We start from the raw sequence: 6362 nt of genomic DNA on the forward strand, positions 1-6362 counted from the left end.
CTGGCAGGCTACAGTCCATGGTGTCACAAAGAGTTGGACACGACTAAGCAACTAAGCACAGCACAACACAGTATATATATGTCAATCCTAATCTCCTAATTTTCCCACCCTCCCCTGCCCCCACTGTATCATCGTATCTGTCCTTCTTGTCTGCCTCTCTGTTCCTGCCCTGCAAATAGGTTCATCTGTACCATTTTTATATACTCCACATGTGTGCTGTGTGCTTAGTCGCTCAGTCATGTCTGACACTCTGTGGTCCCATGGACTATAGTCTGCCAGGCTCCTTCATCCATGGAGTGAGTTGCCACTTCCTATTCCAGGGGATCTTCCCAACCCAGGAATTGAACCCATGTCTCTAGCATCTCCCGCATTTGCAGTCAGATTCTTTAGTACTAGTGCCCAGCTCTATCCTCCCACATCTGCATCTCTCTTCCTGCCCTGCAGAGAGGTTAATCTATACCATTTTTCTATATTCCACATGTATGTATTAATATATATGTTTTTCTGACTTACTTCACCCAGTAGATTCTTGATAATCAATTAGTTGTGGGAGTAATCAACCTCTGGGTGATGGAACAACTTGCATTCATCCTAATGACTTGGCTTCCTAATTTGTCTTAGGAAACTGACACAGTGCCCCCCATCCGCCCCCGGTTGCAGATCCTGCCAGAATTCCAAGATCCATTACATGAGCTACATGAAGAAGTCTACAAGATCAACTCTGTCAGTTCTTTTGTTCCCTGTTGAAAGATAGATTTTTATATAATTAACAACAGTCTGGGAAAACAGGCAGGAGAGAGTAACTCGGTGAAGGCCAGATGAAGAGTCCTGGTCAGTAAAGACAGTATAAAAGATACTCTGGGTCACATTTTAAAGCCATTGGCTTAAGAGACACAAACTACTATGTGTAAAGAAAATAAGCAACAGGATATACTATACAGCCCAGGGAAATATAGCCATTAGGTTGCAATAACTTCAAATTAAGTATAATCTATAAAAATGTTGAATCACTATGTTGTATCCTGAGACTAATGGAACACTGTAAATCAACTATACCTCAATACATTTTTTTAAAATTAAAAGTATTGGTGGGACTTCCTGGGTAGTCCAGTGGTAAGACTTCCCCTTCCAATGCAGGGGATGAGGGTCTGATCCCTAGTTGGGAGCTAAGATCCTACATACCTCAAGGCCAAAAAAGCAAAACATAAAACAGAAGCAATGGTATAACAGATTCAATAAAGAGTAAAAATGGTCCATATAAAAAAAAAATCTAAAAAAAAATAAACAAATAAAGCTATGGGTAAAAAGTCAACCCATAGCATTTTAAATGATTTTCAGTTCAGACACGGGGATTCTACTTATTTAGACCCATTGAGAGGAGGAATTGAAATCAAAGCTTTGTTGGATTCTGGCTTGACTCTGCTGGATCATAATGAATGGAGGGAAAAGGAACATGAGAGCAGGTATCAGGCAAGGCTCATCTCTGGCGCCAACTGCTTTCCTCTGCATTAAAAAAAAATTGAAGTATGTTGATTTACAGGGCTTTCCAGGCGGCACTAGTGGTAAAGAACACACCTGCCAATGCAGGAGACTCGGGTTCGATCCTGGGTCTGGAAGATCCCCTGGAGGAGGACACGGCAACCCCCTCCAGTATTCTTGCCTGGAGAATCCCATGCACAGAGGATCCTGGTGGGCTACAGTCCAAGGGGTCACACAGGGACATGACCGAGGGGGCTTAGAATGCACACACACATGTCGCCTTACAATATTGTGTTAATTTCTGCTGTACAAGAAAGTGATTCAATTTTACACATATATATGTATATACTATATACATTTTCTTATATTCTTTCCCATTGTACTTTATCTCAGGATATTGAATATAATTACCTGTGCTGTACAATAGGACCTTGTTGTTTATCCATCCTATATATAATAGTTTGCATCTGCTAATCCCAAACTTTCAGTCTAAACTTCCCCAGTTCCCTCCCTCTTGGCATCCGCAAATCTGTTCTCCGTGTCTGTGAGTCTGTTTCATAGATAAGTTCATTTGTGTCATATTTTAGATTCCACATTTAAGTGATATCATATGATATTTGTCTTCTGTCTTACTTCACTTACTATGATACTTTCTAGTTGTATCTACGTTACTGCGAATGGCATTTCATTCTTTTTACGGCTGAGTAATATTCTTTGAGTATATACCACATCTTCTTTATTAATTCATCTGCCAATAGGCATTTAGGTTGTTTCAAGATCCTGCTTCCTTAAAACACCCTCCTTGCATGTCTGTTTGTCCAATGCAGGTTTCCCAGATGCCTATTTCAAATTTCATTCCAAGTCTCAACGTTCAGAGAAAATTGATAAAATCTTCTTAAAGGTGTGTGTTGACTTATCATTTTTTAAACATTTTAAAATTTGTTTATTTGGCTGTGCTGGGTCTGTGCTGCTGTGTACGGGCTTTCCCTAGTTGTGGCGAGTGGCGGCTACTCGCTAGTTGCGGTGCCGGGATGCTCATCGTGGTGGTTTCGCTTGTTGTGGAGCATGGGCTCTGGGCTCAGGCGTTTCAGTAGTTATGGCATTTGGGCTTAATCATCCCACGGCATGTGGACTCTTCCCAGACATGGGATCGAACCCACATCCTCTGCATTGGCAGATGGATTCGTAACCACTGGTCCTCCAGGGAAGTCCCCTGGCATGTCATCTTATTAGAACTTTCCCGGGAAAAGAAGAATCTTCTAGATTCATAGTCGATGTCTCCTTCTATACTTATCCAAGCACTGTGACAAGTCTATGGGAGACAGAAATTGCTCTCAAGGTTCGCCAACACTTAAAACTGCTTAGATTGCTTTCGCAGCCAGACACTGTGCTAAAAGAGTTAATGACGACTGTCTCCTCACTGGTGATGTTTATTTAACATGCACTATCATCCCAGCTGACACTGCCTAATGAGTTTATGGCTGCTGTGGAGTTACAGCTCCCCCACTCAAGAAGCTTCTGCTTGAGTGTCAAAAATGAAACATAGTCAGTCCTGACGCTTAAATGGCCCGTATTGATTCTCCATGAGTCTGACTGCTGTAGTCTGGGGCCAGTCCTCTAATTTGTGCCCCTGAAGTGTACAGTCTCCCTTGATTTAGATGTCAGAATATGGCAGCCCATCAGTTTAAGAAATCAGCTGAAACATTCTGGAGCATTGGCCTGCATCTCTTCACCTTGCATTGTAAAAATCATTGCTCTTACATAAACAAGGGGCTACATAATATTATTCCCATAGACTTTGTGTGTGTGTGTGTGTGTGTTTTATCAAAGGAAATGTCCTCAGAGTCCAGGCTTGCTGGGTTTTGTGCTTTATCTGTACAGCAAATTCCATTTAGAGAAATTTAATGCCAAAGTTGTAAGATCTGCATTCCTAGAGAATGACTACTTAGGGTATTGTCTTCGACTATGAGGTAAACACACAGTCAGAATATTTGTGTGACGCTCTTTCAAGGGCCAGCACAGGCTCACTATTCCTAGGAGTCAAAGGACTCAGGTGCCTTGAAGATGCTGAACATGGCCCTGACAAAATTGTGTTTTTCTATCTACTCTGCCTCAGAGAAATCAACTACCATTTCCAATGGAGTCAAAGACAGTAGTGGAAGAACTTGCAGCGAGAAGGTCAGCCAGATTTCTACTTAATGCTGGCAAAACCCAAGGAAAGCTCATTATCTCCTTGAAACTCCAAGTAAAAAAATTCAAATACTTAGAATTATAATCTAGACTTGAGATGCTTTTAAAGCTAGAAGAGTCTTAAAGATCAACTCCTCTTTACGACAAAAGAGACAAAAATTCAAACAATGTAAAGTGACCTCAGCAAGTTGAAGAGCTTGCCAAGAGGTATGGAAAGGACTAGAATTCAAGCCCTGGACTTTACTCTGGCAGGTTGACTTCTTACTAGAATGGTGTGGATTTACTTTTGTACTTGGACTCAGCCGCTTCAGTTGTGCCCGACTCTTTGTGACCCCATGGACCGTAACCTGCCAAGCTCCTCTGGGATTTACCAGGCAAGAATACTGGAATGGGTTGCCATTCCCTCCTCCAGGGGATCTTCCCAACCCAGGGATCAAATCTGTGTCTCCTGCATTGCAGATGGATTGCTTACCACTGAGCCATTGGGGAAGACCTGGATTTGCTTTTATCTTATAATTTTTCAGGGAAAGCATCTTTACTTCCTTTCTGTTGAAATTTTGATATTCTTATAGAGACAATGTTCTGAAAAAGTTGTTAGCAAATAGTTCTTTAGATTTTATGTCCTTAGAAAGCATTCTTTCTCAAGTTTCTCAGTTTATGGGTTACTTCCAGTTCCCTTGAGATGAGCTATTTTGATAACTGCCATTTACTCTAAAATATTTGATCATATACAGTGTCATATAAAGGCATAGTGTTAGCCTAATTCATACTCTTGTGGGTCAGCAAACATGTAACCAGAAACCCAGAGGCTGCTATGACTGGTCTGCTAGTCAACCATTAGGTTTTTCAAGAAAGAACATTGAGTATGAGAAATGTGATTTCTTGATTTAAAGTAATGGCTAGTCAACTATTGGCTCAGATGGTAAAGAGTCTGCCTTCAGTGCAGGAGACCTGGATTCGATCCCTGGGTCAGGAAGATCTCTGGAGAAGGGAACGGCAACCCACTCCAGTATTCTTGCCTGGGAAATCCCAGGGATGGAGGAGCCTGGTGGGCCCCAATTCATGGGCTCTCGAAGAATCAGACACAACTGAGCGATTAACACACTCACACTCAGTCAACTAGCATAATAAATAGCAGAAATAAATTCTCTGTGGTTTCATAATTTATGAATAGAATAAAATATTTTGGAGACATATAAAGGGTATAGGAATGCAGCAGATTCTTCAGGTTTACTTAATAAGGGTGCTGCACTCCCATGTCATTCTGTGTCCAACTGATTATCCAGAGGGTTATGCCCACAATATGTCAGCCAGAAGCTTGATGGCATCTGGCTTCAGAATTCTTTCCTCAGCCACATGTAACTCTTTCCTTCAGAGAGTGGCTAAGGCATTTAAAAGAAGAGAGCATAGAACTTTCCTGATGGTCCAGTGGTTGAGACTCTACCTGCCAATGCAGGGGACATGGATTGGATCCCTGGTTCAGGAAGATCCCACATGCCACAGGGCAACTAAGCCCACATGCCACAAATACTGAGCCCACGCACCCCGGAGCCCACGCTTTGCAACAAGAGAAGCCACCACAATGAGAAGCCCCATGCACCATGCCTGGAGAGTAGCCCCTGATCACTGCTGCTAGAGAAAGCCCACGAACAGCAACGAAAACCCAGCGCAGCGCCCCCCTCCAAAAAAAAAACTGTATTTTTTTTTTTTTTTTTAAAGAAGAGAGCATATTTGTTGTAACCAAAGGTCCTGGTTCACTCAGGACTAAGAAATTTCCTGGATTTGGGACTTCGATGCAAAAGATGGACAGTGCTGAGCAAGCTGGGACAGCTGGTCACCCTCCTTACAGCACGGTCTGTGAATTGTTATGTGCTCGCTTGCTAAGAAATGATGACCTCCGTGTCAGGCTTTGGTTTGACACTTGTCTTAATTTTAGAGATTTCTGCTAACAAGTTTGTTGTGGAAAAACCTATTCCTCACCTATTCCTAACTGTTGGCACAACCAGTATCTCTTTTTAAAAACGTGACGGTTTTGTGGCCAAATTGATTTGAGGTCCCTCTACAACACAGGGAGAGGAATGAGAAGCACATTGTTCATGTCATACTGGCCTGGATATTTGTGTATCTATAGAATATACAAATATAAGCCTATACACTCAAACCCAAATACCAACAAAGACAAATGCAAGAAAATCCTCCATAAATAAAGATTAAATAAAGAGTATAAGCAGATGACTCACAGACACTCACCTGACCATAAATTATCTTATGATTTTATGGTTATAACCATCGAAACTTTAACTCTTTATATTATACAAATGTGCAGAGGAAGAAAAACTTCAAAGATCCCTTCAAATGAGGTTTTGAAAGTTGTTCAAAGTGTCTCAAAATGAATATCGATGATCACAGCTTGATTTCTCACAGCACAAAGGATCTCCCTCTTCTACTTAATGTAATGCAAAGGTACAATTTGCTTTGCTTCTTTCCTTAAACTGTGATTATTTGTTTGATTTCTGTAACTTACACAGGGATTACAGAGAAAGGCAAAAACAAACACCAAAAGAAGTGAGTGAATTTTCAAATATGAATACTTTTTCTTAGGTTTCATTGACTGGACCTGGTGAAATTGTCACTTTAAACCCTGGACAATTTCTGTTCTAATGCAATAGCATCATTTTGTTGTTATTGTTTAG

The sequence above is a fragment of the Bubalus bubalis genome, chromosome 1 (genome assembly GCF_019923935.1).
Source record: "Bubalus bubalis isolate 160015118507 breed Murrah chromosome 1, NDDB_SH_1, whole genome shotgun sequence".
Lineage (NCBI taxonomy): Eukaryota > Metazoa > Chordata > Mammalia > Artiodactyla > Bovidae > Bubalus > Bubalus bubalis.